General features: G+C 42.9%; 7 non-coding genes across 7 annotated transcripts; all 7 read right to left on the bottom strand.

The window, feature by feature from the left end:
• Nucleotides 1-2,517: 2,517 nt before the first annotated feature.
• trnal-cag (transfer RNA leucine (anticodon CAG)) lies at nt 2,518-2,600 on the bottom strand. Its single transcript has one exon. It is a non-coding gene; the product is annotated as a tRNA-Leu (tRNA).
• Nucleotides 2,601-4,312: 1,712 nt separating this feature from the next.
• On the bottom strand, nt 4,313-4,395 carry trnal-cag (transfer RNA leucine (anticodon CAG)). The gene has a single exon. It is a non-coding gene; the product is annotated as a tRNA-Leu (tRNA).
• Nucleotides 4,396-14,610: 10,215 nt separating this feature from the next.
• Nucleotides 14,611-14,693, bottom strand: trnal-cag (transfer RNA leucine (anticodon CAG)). Its single transcript has one exon. It is a non-coding gene; the product is annotated as a tRNA-Leu (tRNA).
• Nucleotides 14,694-15,484: 791 nt separating this feature from the next.
• Nucleotides 15,485-15,567, bottom strand: trnal-cag (transfer RNA leucine (anticodon CAG)). The gene has a single exon. It is a non-coding gene; the product is annotated as a tRNA-Leu (tRNA).
• A 784-nt stretch (nt 15,568-16,351) lies between these two features.
• On the bottom strand, nt 16,352-16,434 carry trnal-cag (transfer RNA leucine (anticodon CAG)). Its single transcript has one exon. It is a non-coding gene; the product is annotated as a tRNA-Leu (tRNA).
• A 780-nt stretch (nt 16,435-17,214) lies between these two features.
• trnal-cag (transfer RNA leucine (anticodon CAG)) lies at nt 17,215-17,297 on the bottom strand. Its single transcript has one exon. It is a non-coding gene; the product is annotated as a tRNA-Leu (tRNA).
• A 308-nt stretch (nt 17,298-17,605) lies between these two features.
• trnal-cag (transfer RNA leucine (anticodon CAG)) lies at nt 17,606-17,688 on the bottom strand. The gene has a single exon. It is a non-coding gene; the product is annotated as a tRNA-Leu (tRNA).
• Between the last annotated feature and the right edge of the window lie 181 nt (nt 17,689-17,869).

Genomic DNA, 17,869 nt, shown 5'->3' with positions numbered 1-17,869 from the left:
CCGCCAACCAGGAATAGAGAGTTCTGCCTCCTGGTACACGTAATGCCAGAAGGCAAAACTTCCTCCCGCTGGGTTCATAATGGTCGGTCCGTTCTGTCACGTATGGTTGAGAACCAAAAACGCTGCAGAGCAGGATTAACAAAAAAACACTAGAGCAAAAACCGAAAACTTGGCAGGACACATGGAGGAAGGAAACAGTACGGAACAACAAGGAGCAAGGGAAAGACAAGACCAGATATACACAAGGGGGTAACGAGACACAGGTGTGAACAATCAGGGCAGATGGAAGACAGGCGGGGCAGAACAGAAACACAAACTGGGGGAAATGTCAGACACTGACACCTTGCTTGGGATAATGGTGCATTCGAATTTCCTAGAATTCAGTTTATCTATTTCACATGTAAATCAGAGGAAAATTAGTTTATGAAATAATTACAAGATATGTTCTGGCAGCATCGCAATCTGGCTATACTGGATTTAATTGATTTCTTGACTGACATTGCTGAACCATCTCCGATGGTAGACTTGCGTCTGTAGTTGTCGGTGACTACACCACTGAGCTACAGCCAATAACAGATCTCAGCATTATGTGAAATGGTTTGTGTCATCAAAGATATTTTACATGGTGGGTCAGAACAAAGGACAACTCCATGAACTTTACTTAAACTGAGTTATGTCTTTGTGCTTACTTGTATATGTCATTTGATGTAATTGTAAAGTTAATGCAACAGGAACAGACCGGACAGTGGTAATAAAATGCACAGATGCAACATTATTGTGCAATGTTCACGGTGAATGAAGGAACATTTGGCGAGCAGAGATGTAGTCGTCACACATCGATCCCATCCAGGGCCGGCTCAAGGCTCCATGGGGCCCTAAGCAAAATTAGATTTTGGGGCCTTCTATTACTGCCAATAATACTGATTATTGATCATTCACACACCCACTATAAACCTATTTCATGTTCTTCCCTGTCATTACAAATACACTTGTAAAACTAGATGTAAGAACTTTTTGTTGTAGTTAGATTGTAATCCACAGTGATTAAGACCATGGAAGCAACAACAGATTAACAAACTTGTAGAAAAATCTTTCAATGAATATTGATCAAAGTCAGCAACTGCCCCTACTGGCCACACAGAGAAGCAGCAGGTCAAAGGTGAAAGATCTGCACAGTTGCAGCAGTGTTGTTTCCATCATCCTACTGTCAGCCTGGCATGTTTTTACCATCTATGGTTTTTAATCTGAAATGGGAGCAAATTCAGCTACAAGAGCGGCCTGGAGTTGATTTACACTTAATATTTAAAGTGTCAATATGCCAGCAGTAGTCTGGTCTAGTATGTTAACATAATATTACATGTTTATGTAATAATATTAATTATTATGTTTTTGTACAAACTGGAAATGTAAACATTAACTCTGCAGATTCAGTAAAGCTCATGTGAAAACCATTTTTCCAAGTAAGCGTATCCAGCAAATTTATTTTGTTCACTGTAATAAACAAAGATCTATTCATGCATTTGAAGAGGAGCTGACACAATGATTCAATCTTAGCCGTTTAGTTAAGTCTGATTTATCCGTAGATCATAATTGTTGAGATAAAGTGACATTTTAAGGAGCACTTTAAGTTGCAGACAACAAACTCAGCGAGTAACTCAAATCTATTGCATGACAGTGCAATTTAACAAAACAAGAGTCTGAACAGTAACACCAATATATTTATTAAGCAAAATGAACATCAACAAACAATGATATCACACTCATACCCTTTAAATCAGTCAAACACACGATAAACCTAGTGGTGGGCTATATTAACCCTTTAGGGTTAATATAGCCCACCATAATATAGCCCTTTAAGGTAGGAGCAAAAATGTGAATTTTCCCCTTCTTGAAAATCAATGAAGTTCCCGCTTCTCCAGGGCTCTACTGATTGGTCAGATGCCATGATGACACTGTCTGTGACAAAGCATGATCTGTGCTGATTGGCAGGATTAACTCACATGACTTCAAGACCTCACTGAGAAGTTTGGGGAAAGTAGTTTTTCATGTCCACGGAAATTACCGTATATGGTAACTCGCCCTATAAAGGGTTAAAGGAATTATGACTAAATTAACAATCCAGTATGTCCCAGAAGAACATCCACGTGGCTCAATTTAAGTGATGAGTGACCTGCTTTGTCCAAGTGGTTCGTTTATCATTCCAGCACAGCTCGCACATGTCTTCAGGCCCTAATATCTATCTATAACACACGAAAGAAGTAGAAAGAAATTGAGTCTGCATATATATTAATGGTTAATACCAAGTTGGCTCAAACCTAAAGCATATATATGAAATAAAATGAAATGTTCTCTTAGCAATGCGGAAATTCTTTCTCTGCATTCAAACCATTTCTAGTCAAACTAGGAGCAGTGGTCTGCCATGCAATGGCCCGGCGCCCGGGGAGCGGTAAGGGTTAAGGACCTTGCAAAGTGTTGACCCTCCTCTGTAGCCACTAGGCTACCACCCCAAAAAACTACTGTCAGAAGTGGGATTCGAACCCACGCCTCCAGAGGAGACTGCGACCTGAACTCAGCGCCTTAGACCGCTCGGCCATCCTGACTTTATGCATTAACTAGGGCTGTCAATTTTTTTTTTTTTTTTTTTTTTTTTACCTTGTCTGCACACATATTAATGGTTGATACCATGCCGGTAAAAACCTAAGGCATATATATGTGCATTATTACTATATTTAATATATATACATATATATAAGCATACATACGCATACACATACATATATATATACACATACAAAACCCAGTGAGTTTTTGTGTGTGTATATGTATATGACTGAGGGGCTGTATGTGTGTGGCTATGTGTGTGTATGTGTGTGGGTATATGTATATGACTGAGTGGCTGTATGCGTTTGTGTGTGTGGGTGTGTGTGTGTGTGTGTGTGTGTGTGTGTGTGTGTGTGTGTGTGTGTGTGTGTGTGTGTGTGTGTGTGTGTGTGTGTGTGTGTGTGTGTGTGTGTGTGTGTGTGTGTGTGCGTGTGTGTGTGTGTAATAATCCTATCAAAGCTCCACCTGAAGTGTATCTATAGTGGGGGAGGGAGGGGAGGCAACGAAAATGTGTGGGTTTTTTTTTTTACCACTTCAAAAACTGCCAGATCATCACTGTCTGAAACGATTTTAACAAGAAATGGCCAAGAAATTGAGTTTGCACACATATTAATGGTTGATACCATGCCGGTAAAAACCTAAGGCATATATATGTGCATCATTACTAATATATATAAGCATACACATACCCACAATGGGGAAATTCTGTCTCTGCATTCAACCCATTTCTAGTCAAACTAGGAGCAGTGGTCTGCCATGCAATGGCCCGGCGCCCGGGGAGCGGTAAGGGTTAAGGACCTTGCAACGTGTTGACCCTCCTCTGTAGCCACTAGGCTAACACCCCAAAAGACTGCTGTCAGAAGTGGGATTCAAACCAATGCCTCCAGAGGAGACTGCGAACTGAACGCAGCGCCTTAGACCGCTCGGCCATCCTGACTTTATGCATTAACTAGGGCTGTCAATTTTTTTTTTTTTTTTTTTTTTTTTTTAACCTCGTCTGCACACATATTAATGGTTGATACCATGCCGGTAAAAACCTAAGGCATATATATGTGCATTATTACTATATGTAATATATATACATATATATAAGCATACATACGCATACACATACAAAACCCAGTGAGTTTTTGTGTGTGTATATGTATATGACTGAGGGGCTGTATGTGTGTGGCTATGTTTGTGTATGTGTGTGGGTATATGTATATGACTGAGTGGCTGTATGCGTTTGTGTGTGTGTGTGGGTGTGTGTGTGTGTGTGTGTGTGTGTGTGTGTGTGTGTGTGCGTGTGTGTGTGTGTAATAATCCTATCAAAGCTCCACCTGAAGTGTATCTATAGTGGGGGAGGGAGGGGAGGCAACGAAAATGTGTGGGGTTTTTTTTTTACCACTTCAAAAACTGCCAGATCATCACTGTCTGAAACGATTTTAACAAGAAATGGCCAAGAAATTGAGTTTGCACACATATTAATTGTTGATACCATGCCGGTAAAAACCTAAGGCATATATATGTGCATTATTACTAATATATATAAGCATACACATACCCACAATGGGGAAATTCTTTCTCTGCATTCAACCCATTTCTAGTCAAACTAGGAGCAGTGTTCTGCCATGCAATGGCCCGGCGCCCGGGGAGCGGTAAGGGTTAAGGACCTTGCAAAGTGTTGACCCTCCTCTGTAGCCACTAGGCTAACACCCCAAAAGACTGCTGTCAGAAGTGGGATTCGAACCCACGCCTCCAGAGGAGACTGCAACCTGAACGCAGCGCCTTAGACCGCTCGGCCATCCTGACTTTATGCATTAACTAGGGCTGTCAATTTTTTTTTTTTTTCTACCTTGTCTGCACACATATTAATGGTTGATACCATGCCGGTAAAAACCTAAGGCATATATATGTGCATTATTACTATATGTAATATACATATATATAAGCATACATACGCATACACATACAAAACCCAGTGAGTTTTTGTGTGTGTATATGTATATGACTGAGGGGCTGTATGTGTGTGGCTATGTGTGTGTATGTGTGTGGGTATATGTATATGACTGAGTGGCTGTATGCGTTTGTGTGTGTGGGTGTGTGTGTGTGTGTGCGTGTGTGTGTGTGTAATAATCCTATCAAAGCTCCACCTGAAGTGTATCTATAGTGGGGGAGGGAGGGGAGGCAACGAAAATGTGTGGGTTTTTTTTTTTACCACTTCAAAAACTGCAAGATCATCACTGTCTGAAACGATTTTAACAAGAAATGGCCAAGAAATTGAGTTTGCACACATATTAATGGTTGATACCATGCCGGTAAAAACCTAAGGCATATATATGTGCATTATTACTAATATATATAAGCATACACATACCCACAATGGGGAAATTCTGTCTCTGCATTCAACCCATTTCTAGTCAAACTAGGAGCAGTGGTCTGCCATGCAATGGTCCGGCGCCCGGGGAGCGATAAGCGATAAGGACCTTGCAACGTGTTGACCCTTTTCTGTAGCCACTAGGCTAACACCCCAAAAGACTGCTGTCAGAAGTGGGATTCGAACCCACGCCTCCAGAGGAGACTGCGACCTGAACGCCAGGAGCCTTCGGATCGGCCGGCTAGAATGTTGATAATTGACCAATGAGAAGGCTGGAATGTTGATATAATGTTGACCAATGACCAATGAAACGGCTGGAATGTTGACACAATGTTGATCAATGACCAATGAGATGGCTGGAAAGTTGAAAAAATGTTGATAATTCTGACCAATCAAAATGCTTCTCCCCCGGGAACATTTGACCAATCAGGGTTGAAGAACAGAGTGGAAATGGCGACGGCGTCGAGCGTTATACACCCGTAATTAACCGAGCCAGACCCCGAAAGCGTATTTTTCTTCGGAAAATTTTATTATCTCATCGATCGCTGGATAAAGAGCAGAGGTAGGTTATATGGTGGGATTTTCGTTTGGAATTGGCTAAAATAAAGTTTTTACAAGTTGTCATTACATTACATTACGTTGTTATATGTGTTTACATGCGATCAATAGCCTAATCCTTTTAAAATCCAAATATTGGCAAATAAAATTGGCAATCAAGAATTTGCACGGTATGTAGACACCAATAAACCCTTTGAATAACCCGAATTTGCTCATATTCGGATTCGGATTTCTCGATAAAACGGAACAGGGATTTGTTTTCTTTGAATTTGTGGGTTAGTCTTATATACTAGACAGAGTATGGGTTCTTTTTGTTATTGATTATTTATTATTATGGTTTGTTTCCAATATTTTATGCGATCAATGTTGCTTTTGTTTTGCGGTTTATTTACATTACTCTGCATGAATGACCAGCGCCACGCCCCCCTAGCACGCTGTAACCTTTTTGAGATGAGCATTCTTTTTGCTCATGCTTTTCATGTTAAAACAAACATTTTTCACAGACATGGCTTCAAAGTCCCATAAAGGTATGGCTGACAGTGAATGGATGTCCCGTTTGAGAAGTTTTGCTTCTACTGGGACATGGCCAGGAAATGCAGGAAACCGGCCAGCACCAAGGCAGAAGAAGTGGCATGATCTTTATCAGAAGGTATGTCTATTATTTACTGCTTGTAGGAGCTATTTGTCACTTTGTAGTTATTTAATTCATTTATTATTTAGTTAGTTTTTGTGGTCTAGTTTTGGGAATACACTTTTAATTTGTTAATGATATTTAGTATTGATTAAGTTTATTTTGTTACTTAACCATGTTTTATTTTGAAAGTACTGGGTAGCTGGAGCGCACCAGGTGAGATTATATATATGGGTTGGCAGACACAGGTGAGCCAGGCACCTGGGAGGGCAGATGGTTTTTTACCAGGGCAAGAGAGGCGTCAGAGATCTTTGCTCGTTTGTTTGCCAGGAAAATAAACCATTGGAAACTTGATTTTTGCCTGGACAATGGACTTTCTGTATCCTGTGTAAATCCACTCCCTATGTGTCTCAGTGGCCGTTTGATTATTATAGTTTGATACTTTGAGTTGAATATTTTGATTTATTTATTTATTTTGTTATAATTCACCTGGAGGACAAATAGCCACTACACTGCTCATACAGTTACATTTTAAAAAGCTAATAATGTGTGTGATGACTGTAAAGACATTGACTTAACCACTTCAAACCTCAACATATAATTTATATTCACAGATAGACAAATGCCCATTGACTCGACCGAGACAAAAAACTTTATTCCAACCCAAGTCTCTGCAATGCTTCTGTGGATTTCACTCCTACCAGGTAATTTAAATTGAAAACTGTGTGAAATTGAAAACTGTGTGTGTGTGTGTGTGTGTGTGTGTGTGTGTGTGTGTGTGTGTGTGTGTGTGTGTGTGTGTGTGTGTGTGTGTGTGTGTGTGTGTGTGTGTGTGTGTGTGTGTGTGTGATTGTGTGTGTGTGTGTGATTGTGTGTGTTTGGGGGGGGTGGTCACAGTGCAGGGTCATAGAAAATGTGGTTCTAAACAGGAAAAACTACTTTGGGGGCAAGGGGGCAGCACATGCAGTATGCCAATGTACATAATGAGAAACAATAGCCAAGTAGCTACAGTAATAATGAACATGGCATTTAACCTAATCCTCTCACAACTTGTGCCTGTGCATTTTGTTTGTTTGTTGGTTCATCCCAGTACACACATTAATTGATGTTTTATTGTTAGGGACAACAGAGTATGGCTGCAGTTGGTCAAGGCTCTCACACTGCAGTGCAACAGGCTGGAGCTGCCAGTGCCAGTCAAGGCTCTTCTGAGCTTCACACAGCAGTTCTAAGCTCTAACACAACTGCACAGCAGCAGACAGCGGTAGCAGCAGCAGCGTCTGGCTCCACGGCCCTGCACACTGCAGTTACCGCAGCCTCTGTCTCCACCCTGCCGCAGATGGCTGGTGATGGCTCAGCAATACGTAGGCCACCACTGAGTTTGTCAATGGTAATTAATTATACAAGTATTGACAATACATATTTCACTCTTCACTCCCTGACATTAGGAACTAATCATACCATGGCCCTTTGCTTTAACTTACAGTTTGCCAAGCCAAGATTTGGTGGTGCTCATTGCTCCGCTGCCAAGCCAAATATAAGTCTGGCCAGAAAATCAAGCCCGGTAAGAAATTGTATTGTCTAATTTGCTGCTTGGATGTCACATAGACTGATGTGAGCTTTGTAACCATAATGCTTAAAAGACAGTGCATCTTCTCCACCCAATCTTTCCCCAATGTTACCCCTGTCACTAAAAACACGGTCACATGAATTAGGCACTCAAATAGATGGATTATCTCCACTAACTGCCAAGTGTTGTATCTACCTATAGGCTAAACACCAGGGGCCTGTGGTGCACCAGCAGTCCATCACCCCTGACCCCACAGTGCGAGCCTCACCTTCAAGCCAGGAACCACCAGGGCAGAGTCTTGTTGCTCGTGAGAGGATGCAACAAGCTCCAGCTTCTTCTACCCAGGCTTTTACAGTAGAACAGGCCACAGCTGCTCCAGTGCCTGTAGTGGCTATGGATCCTCCTGTGTCACTTCCGCGTCTGTGGGCAGAAAACATCCCGCCAGAAGACAGGAAGTGGCTGTTGGCAGCACTGTGTCGACCAGGTACCACAGACCTGAAGGACAACCTGCAGCTGTGGTATCATCCCCCACCACCGGCCAACATCTCCCACCAGCCTCCGACTCCTGCCCGCTACTTCACGCACGATCTTCTGCTGTGGATGCCATACAGGCTCTGGAAGGTGAAGTTCGTCTGCACCAACCCAGCGTGTGGGCAGAGACAGCTCAAAGGTAAAGCTTTTTTTTGTTACTGTGAAATTACTGTTTTTGTAATGTGTTTCTCTGATGTGCTGTGAACACCTAAAACTTCTGAAAAGACAAATAATTGTCTGTCTGTGTGTGTGTGTGTGTGTGTGTGTGTGTGTGTGTGTGTGTGTGTGTGTGTGTGTGTGTGTGTGTGTGTGTGTGTGTGTACGGGCTCGTACTTGTGTTTCTGTTTGTCTTTCTGTCTGTTTATGTATCAGGTGCGGGCCTGCACAAGAGGGCACGTCAGGTCCTGGACATCGACCGGGTGTACTTCATTGTGGGAGAGGATCTGGGCTGCTCCAGATGCAAGACCACCTATGTCTCCTGGAGCCAGACCTTATTGCAACAGCTCAATTTGGCTCACAGGCTTGAGTTCCGGGTTATCCTGACCCAAAAGTAAGTAGTGTTTCTCCTCTTATGCTGTGAAAAATGCTGTGAAAAATTACGTGTTACATTTTTACCTATATTTTTTTGACCAAGATTCGCTTGTGACGTTCGAGTGATCCGGCTTCTGCGGGAGAGGGGCTTAGGGAACAGCCCCACACGGGTCCTCAAACAACTAAAGGAGAGCCACTCAGAGGAATGGTTGCAGCGAGTGGCGAGGTACACCACGGAATGCACGGCCTTCCTCCAGATGCCTGCACTGGTGCCACACCTGTTTCCAGAACCTCCGGAGCCTGGTGTGGTGCCCAGCTGCAAGTGGCTGTTGTCCGTTTACACCCAAGACATCCTGACCAGACTGACGGACATTCAGGCCCATATAACGTCAACCTATGGAACCATCCTGAAGTTTGACTCCACAAAAAAGGTTAAACTAATTTTAGGTTCTTTAAACCAGGTTACTAAAATTAACTGTTAATGATTAGGCTGATACAAGTAATACCACATATCACTTACTCCTGCTTTAACACTATTATAATATTAATTCCTATGGTCTCAATTATTGTATGAAAATACAGTTTGTCCTTATTAAAGGTGCATACATTTTGTGTGTTTCAGATCACCAAGAAGTTAGCTGGTACTGCCAAGGGAACTGCTCTCTGGATGTCGTCTGTGGGCAATGAGTTTGGTGAGATTCTCATCAGTGTTCTCACTGCTCAGGAAGGAGCCGGATTGGACCAGATGGCTAATGGTCTGGTAAAGAGGTATGTTAATTTAAGTTATTATTTAGTTGATAAAAAACCTTAATGATTGGTATACCAGATTTTGCTTAAAGCAACATTCCATGTGTAGGTACCAGCAGGCTGGTGTGGATCCTCCTCTTGTGCTGTATGTGGACTGTGGGTGCTGTGCTGCGAAGGCTGACTCCACAAAACTGAAGGCGAGGTTCAGTGGTTGGGCGAGGCTCATCGTCAGACTTGACATCTGGCATTTTATGCGGCGAATGGCCATCGGATGCAGCACCGATGCCCATCAGTTGTACCCACTCTTCATGCAACGCCTCTCTGCATGCATTTTTGAGTGGGATGCAACTGATTTGGCACTGCTGCGGCTGGCCAAGAAACAGCAGCTTCAATCACAAGACATCCCTACTGACAATGTGGACAGGTATATTACATATACACAAACACTGGTTTTATCGCAATGGTACTGTGTCTTATACTTATTTATTCTGTCTGTTGGTCTAGGCATATCCACAAGAACGAGTTGGCACTTCACTGCCGGCGGAGGACAAGGGGAGAGGAAACCACAGTAAAACTGTTGGAGGAGCTGTTGCAATCGCTCTCGAGTCAACAAGGAAACGACTCTACGGGCGTACCGTTGTTCGACTCGGAGCGAATGGAGCACATTTGGCGAGTTCAAAAAAAACACGTCAAGTGCATCCAGGACCCAACCGGTGTACAGCTCTACACCAAGACAGGCGAGCTATCAAAAGGAGGTGTGCGGCTCCCAGTGTTCAGGTGTGCGAGAGGCTCCACATCCTTGGAGTCGTTCCATCTGCATTTAGCTCGCTTCATTCCAGGTTTGTGTCTGACAAGTGTTATATTTTTCGTAGCTTAAAAGTGTCCCACATCGTAATCGATGATGTGTCATTTATGATATTTCAATGTACATTCAGGGACCAGTGCCAACAGCCTGAATTTTCAGGCTTACCTGCTGGAAGGGCTTCACAGATGGAACCAGGACCGTCGTGTTGCTGCACTCTCCAAAGAGCCATCTGCGCTGAGGTGCTACTCCAGTGACCTGGTGCACTGTGTCAACAGAAACTACCAACGGCTGTTTGGCAGAAAGGTGGTACAGGAGTTTACTCCTCCCGCCCCTTACACTGGTAAGAATGCTGTAAAACATTTAATGTTAATTTAATGAAGAGTTTTCAGTATTTATTGTGAACTTATTACTTGAACTGTGTCCATTGTGCAGTCATTATATTACATTTGACATGCATGACATTAATATTACTATGAAATACTCAAATACTGCATCTGTCTTGCCGGGGAATTTTATTTCATTGAACTGCTTAAGGAATTTCCCTTTATTGTGCCCAACTCATCGTATTTCTACTTTCAGGTGAGCTCATAGGGGTTCAGTATCTGTTCCGGCAGACTGGCAAGGCTCTGCAGGATATGAACCCTGACTCAATGGAGACTGGCCAGTTAGTTGAGGAACATGATGTGGAGGCGCTGGAGGAAGATGAGGGCGTTGCAGACATGGCAGAGGACCCCACAGTGCCAGACTTGGAGTTGAGAGAGGATCCAGTTTCTCCTGCTACTCGCGGGCGCAGCAGCTCCTTGTCACCAGGCAGCCCTGGACCCACGTCGCTCTCCCTGGCACCACCAACACCAGCACCCAGCCTCCCCCTGGCAGTACCTGGCACACCTCTGGCAGTACCTGGCACACCCCTGGCACCACCAACAGTACCTGGCACACCCCTGGCACCACCAACAGTACCTGGCACACCCCTGGCACCACCAACAGTACCTGGCACACCCCTGGCACCACCAACAGTACCTGGCACACCCCTGGCACATCAAGCTCCTGCCACATCCACCCAGGCAACTAGCTCCAGCTTGGCATCCAGCAACCCTCAGCATGTTCGTCTGTCTGAGGATGAGGATATGGTAAGTGATGCTTTTATGACACAGTCATGCATTCTGTATGACTTTGCATACAGAATTTATTTTATTAAAATAACCTCAATGTCAGGGATCATCATTAATTGAATTCCTTAAAAGTTTTATGTTATTTCACTGATATTTTCTGTGTAATGTTTAATATTAATCTATATTTTGTAACTATTTCTGCAGGCCGTTGATGACCACAATGTGCCAGGATACCAGCACGTTGACAGGCTGGCAGAGTACCTGGTAGAGCTGCGGAATGAGACCTCTCTCTGTCTGACCAACAAGCAGGCAGACACCATCATACACCTGTGGGAAAGTCTGGACAGCAGAGACAAGTCCCGGGTGGTGTATGCAGCGAGGCATCAGGAGCGACTCTTGAGTGGACGTTTCAGGACGCCAAAAAAGCCCTCAGCGACACCAGGAGTGGAGAGCACCACACGCTGCTTCCTTGGTGCGTCTAGTGCGCCTGCTCAGTGGCCAAATTGTTGTCGTCTGGTGGAGTGCATCTTCATCAGGCTCTGCACTCTCTTCCCTTCCCCAAAGAAGAAGAAGAAAAGGCCTGAAGCTGAGTCATCTTGGTCACAAGTTTTGCAGGCGTACAGGCATATCCGACAGCGCGTGGTGGGCAATGCTAGGGTGATGCATGACACTCAGATCCAGCTTGTAGAGGTGAACCAGAGTACTCTAATCAGCTGGTTCCACAGCAGGAGTAAGGGACAGGAGCTGTCTGTGCTGCTACAAGGCACCACGGTCCCACCAGCCATATCTGTTGCTGAAGAGCCTCTTCTTGCTGCAAGACAGCTGCGGGCAGAACCCCTCCCAGCCCATCAGGAGCATCAGTACCACCTACCAGAGAGCACAGTAGGCCAGGCAAAAACAAGGCAGCAGGCACCACGGGCCATCCAGCCTAAAGGCCATGCAACAAGGCAGCTGTTTGCAGCTCCTCCAGGCCGCCCAGGCCCTGCTTTCTCAGCCCCTCCCATTCCTCCTCCCCAAACTCCCTCAGTTTATCGGTTTGTGCTCACAGCTCCACCAGGCACGACCCCACAACCCATGGTCCTGACAACTCCACCACCTGCCACAGCACCCTCTTACAAAAAACGCCCATACCAAAGGACTGTAGAGGCAAATACCTGCAAAAAGTGTGGACAGTTTAGAAATCAAGAAACAGGGCACAGCCAGTGGCGCGGCAGGGTCTATTGCCCACTCACTGAACCCCAAACAAAGGAGCAATGGAAGGAAGAAATGAAAACCAAATTTTCCAAGCAGCCTAAGCCTTTGTAAATGTATATTTTTGTATATATATTTTTGTATATATTTTGTAAATATTATTATATTATAGTTTATTTGGTGTTTACTACTTTTTTTCTCTCTTGTAGATAGTCTTTTTCTACTTTTTATTTCTACTTTTTATATTGCTCTTTTTTATTATTTAACCATTTATGGTTATTTCTATTTTAAATCTTTTGTATAAAGTGTGTGTGTGTTTTGGCTGCTGCACGACTGAATTTCTCCTCTGGGAGATCAATAAAGTCTACTATTCTATTCTATTCTTTTCTATTCTATTACATTATTACTATTTATTATGTATATTGTTGTATATTGCAGTTTTGTGTGCAACTTCTGAAAAATTAAAAAACGTTCTACAAATGTGCTTGTTGGTCTTTTGTTTATGTGCAAATGTAACATGTGTAATGATATTGTTAATAAATTAAATGTAGACATTATTGTAGGCTAATGGATGAATATAATAACACTATATATCCCTCCATTACCATACTTACTATGTTGGCCCTATATCACCACCTTCTTATGTGACATTGCTTAATTGTGTTTATTTCATTCAATCAACTTGGTACATGAAAAGGTAACTAAACACAAAGCTCTTTAATTATATGTTATCAGCAATTGATAATTAATTAACAACTTTATTGCAGACACAGATCCATATAAAACATAATACAATAAATGATAAAATTGGCTATTTGGATTCATTTAGATCCATTGCATTTGTTGATTCAATTCCATTCAACAGTTGCATAAAAAGTATTCTCAGCGCCCCCTGGATGGACAAGTTGTTGTGGAGACGTCATTTTCAGCCTGTGGGGTCACGTGTTCTTGAAATCCACAGCCTTTCACACATGCACGGGTTCGAATCCCGACCTGTATTTTCAAAAACATGCAAAGACAATGAACAGTGGTATTTATCAGAAGGATGTGCTTGGAAAAGCCATGCTTTTTTCTTTTTTCTCTCTTTTTTCCTCCTCTTTCTCTTTCTCCCTTTCTTTTCTTCTCCCCCCTTCTCCCCCCTTCTCCCCTTCTTCCCCCATTTCACCTGGCCGATTGTTCCCCAGCCTGAACGCAGCGCCTTAGACCGCTCGGCCATCCTGACTTTATGCATTAACTAGGGCTGTCAATTGTTTTTTTTTTTTTTTTTTAAACCTTGTCTGCACACATATTAATGGTTGATACCATGCCGGTAAAAACCTAAGGCATATATATGTGCATTATTACTATATGTAATATATATACATATATATAAGCATACATACGCATACACATACATATATATATACACATACAAAACCCAGTGAGTTTTTGTGTGTGTATATGTATATGACTGAGGGGCTGTATGTGTGTGGCTATGTGTGTGTATGTGTGTGGGTATATGTATATGACTGAGTGGCTGTATGCGTTTGTGTGTGTGGGTGTGTGTGTGTGTGCGTGTGTGTGTGTGTAATAATCCTATCAAAGCTCCACCTGAAGTGTATCTATAGTGGGGGAGGGAGGGGAGGCAACGAAAATGTGTGGGTTTTTTTTTTTACCACTTCAAAAACTGTCAGATCATCACTGTCTGAAACGATTTTAACAAGAAATGGCCAAGAAATTGAGTTTGCACACATATTAATGGTTGATACCATGCCGGTAAAAACCTAAGGCATATATATGTGCATTATTACTATATTTAATATATATACATATATATAAGCATACACATACCCACAATGGGGAAATTCTGTCTCTGCATTCAACCCATTTCTAGTCAAACTAGGAGCAGTGGTCTGCCATGCAATGGCCCGGCGCCCGGGGAGCGGTAACGTGTTGACCCTCCTCTGTAGCCACTAGGCTAACACCCCAAAAGACTGCTGTCAGAAGTGGGATTCGAACCCACGCCTCCAGAGGAGACTGCGACCTGAACGCAGCGCCTTAGACCGCTCGGCCATCCTGACTTTATGCATTAACTAGGGCTGTCAATTTTTTTTTTTTTTTTTTTTTAACCTTGTCTGCACACATATTAATGGTTGATACCATGCCGGTAAAAACCTAAGGCATATATATGTGCATTATTACTATATGTAATATATATACATATATATAAGCATACATACGCATACACATACATATATATATACACATACAAAACCCAGTGAGTTTTTGTGTGTGTATATGTATATGACTGAGGGGCTGTATGTGTGTGGCTATGCGTGTGTATGTGTGTGGGTATATGTATATGACTGAGTGGCTGTATGCGTTTGTGTGTGTGTGGGTGTGTGTGTGTGTGTGTGTGTGTGTGTGTGTGTGTGTGTGTGTGTGCGTGTGTGTGTGTGTGTAATAATCCTATCAAAGCTCCACCTGAAGTGTATCTATAGTGGGGGAGGGAGGGGAGGCAACGAAAATGTGTGGGTTTTTTCTTTACCACTTCAAAAACTGCCAGATCATCACTGTCTGAAAAGATTTTAACAAGAAATGGCCAAGAAATTGAGTTTGCACACATATTAATGGTTGATACCATGCCGGTAAAAACCTAAGGCATATATATGTGCATTACTACTAATATATATAAGCATACACATACCCACAATGTGGAAATTCTTTCTCTGCATTCAACCCATTTCTAGTCAAACTAGGAGCAGTGGTCTGCCATGCAATGGCCCGGCGCCCGGGGAGCGGTAAGGGTTAAGGACCTTGCAAAGTGTTGACCCTCCTCTGTAGCCACTAGGCTAACACCCCAAAAGACTGCTGTCAGAAGTGGGATTCGAACCCACGCCTCCAGAGGAGACTGCGACCTGAACGCAGCGCCTTAGACCGCTCGGCCATCCTGACTTTATGCATTAACTAGGGCTGTCAATTTTTTTTTTTTTTTTTTTTTAACCTTGTCTGCACACATATTAATGGTTGATACCAAGCCGGTAAAAACCTAAGGCATATATATGTGCATTATTACTATATGTAATATATATACATATATATAAGCATACATACGCATACACATACATATATATACACATACAAAACCCAGTGAGTTTTTGTGTGTGTATATGTATATGACTGAGGGGCTGTATGTGTGTGGCTATGTGTGTGTATGTGTGTGGGTATATGTATATGACTGAGTGGCTGTATGCGTTTGTGTGTGTGTGTGTGGGTGTGTGTGTGTGTGTGTGTGCGTGTGTGTGTGTGTTTAATAATCCTATCAAAGCTCCACCTGAAGTGTATCTATAGTGGGGGAGGGATGGGAGGCAACGAAAATGTGTGGGTTTTTTTTTTTACCACTTCAAAAACTGCCAGATCATCACTGTCTGAAACGATTTTAACAAGAAATGGCCAAGAAATTGAGTTTGCACACATATTAATGGTTGATACCATGCCGGTAAAAACCTAAGGCATATATATGTGCATTATTACTATATTTAATATATATACATATATATAAGCATACACATACCCACAATGGGGAAATTCTGTCTCTGCATTCAACCCATTTCTAGTCAAACTAGGAGCAGTGGTCTGCCATGCAATGGCCCGGCGCCCGGGGAGCGGTAAGGGTTAAGGACCTTGCAACGTGTTGACCCTCCTCTGTAGCCACTAGGCTAACACCCCAAAAGACTGCTGTCAGAAGTGGGATTCGAACCCACGCCTCCAGAGGAGACTGCGACCTGAACGCAGCGCCTTAGACCGCTCGGCCATCCTGACTTTATGCATTAACTAGGGCTGTCAATTTTTTTTTTTTTTTTTTTTAACCTTGTCTGCACACATAACAATGGTTGATACCATGCCGGTAAAAACCTAAGGCATATATATGTGCATTATTACTATATGTAATATATATACATATATATAAGCATACATACGCATACACCTACATATATATATACACATACAAAACCCAGTGAGTTTTTGTGTGTGTATATGTATATGACTGAGGGGCTGTATGTGTTTGGCTATGTGTGTGTGTGGGTATATGTATATGACTGAGTGGCTGTGTGCGTTTGTGTGTGTGTGGGTGTGTGTGTGTGTGTGTGTGTGTGTGTGTGTGTGTGTGTGTGTGTGCGTGTGTGTGTGTAATAATCCTATCAAAGCTCCACCTGAAGTGTATCTATAGTGGGGGAGGGAGGGGAGGCAAGGAAAATGTGTGGGTTTTTTCTTTACCACTTCAAAAACTGCCAGATCATCACTGTCTGAAACGATTTTAACAAGAAATGGCCAAGAAATTGAGTTTGCACACATATTAATGGTTGATACCATGCCGGTAAAAACCTAAGGCATATATATGTGCATTACTACTAACATATATAAGCATACACATACCCACAATGTGGAAATTCTTTCTCTGCATTCAACCCATTTCTAGTCAAACTAGGAGCAGTGGTCTGCCATGCAATGGCCCGGCGCCCGGGGAGCGGTAAGGGTTAAGGACCTTGCAAAGTGTTGACCCTCCTCTGTAGCCACTAGGCTAACACCCCAAAAGACTGCTGTCAGAAGTGGGATTCGAACCCACGCCTCCAGAGGAGACTGCGACCTGAACGCAGCGCCTTAGACTGCTCGGCCATCCTGACTTTATGCATTAACTAGGGCTGTCAATTTTTTTTTTTTTTTTTTTTTAACCTTGTCTGCACATATTAATGGTTGATACCATGCCGGTAAAAACCTAAGGCATATATATGTGCATTATTACTAATATATATAAGCATACACATACCCACAATGGGAAAATTCTGTCTCTGCATTCAACCCATTTCTAGTCAAACTAGGAGCAGTGGTCTGCCATGCAATGGCCCGGCGCCCGGGCAGCGGTAAGGGTTAAGGACCTTGCAACGTGTTGACCCTCCTCTGTAGCCACTAGGCTAACACCCCAAAAGACTGCTGTCAGAAGTGGGATTCGAACCCACGCCTCCAGAGGAGACTGCGACCTGAACGCAGCGCCTTAGACCGCTCGGCCATCCTGACTTTATGCATTAACTAGGGCTGTCAATTTTTTTTTTTTTTTTTTTTAAACCTTGTCTGCACACATATTAATGGTTGATACCATGCCGGTAAAAACCTAAGGCATATATATGTGCATTATTACTATATGTAATATATATACATATATATAAGCATACACATACCCACAATGGGGAAATTCTGT

The sequence above is a fragment of the Cololabis saira genome, chromosome 10, assembly GCF_033807715.1.
Source record: "Cololabis saira isolate AMF1-May2022 chromosome 10, fColSai1.1, whole genome shotgun sequence".
NCBI classification, from domain to species: Eukaryota; Metazoa; Chordata; class Actinopteri; order Beloniformes; family Belonidae; genus Cololabis; species Cololabis saira.
This window is presented reverse-complemented; position numbering and strand designations above follow the sequence as displayed.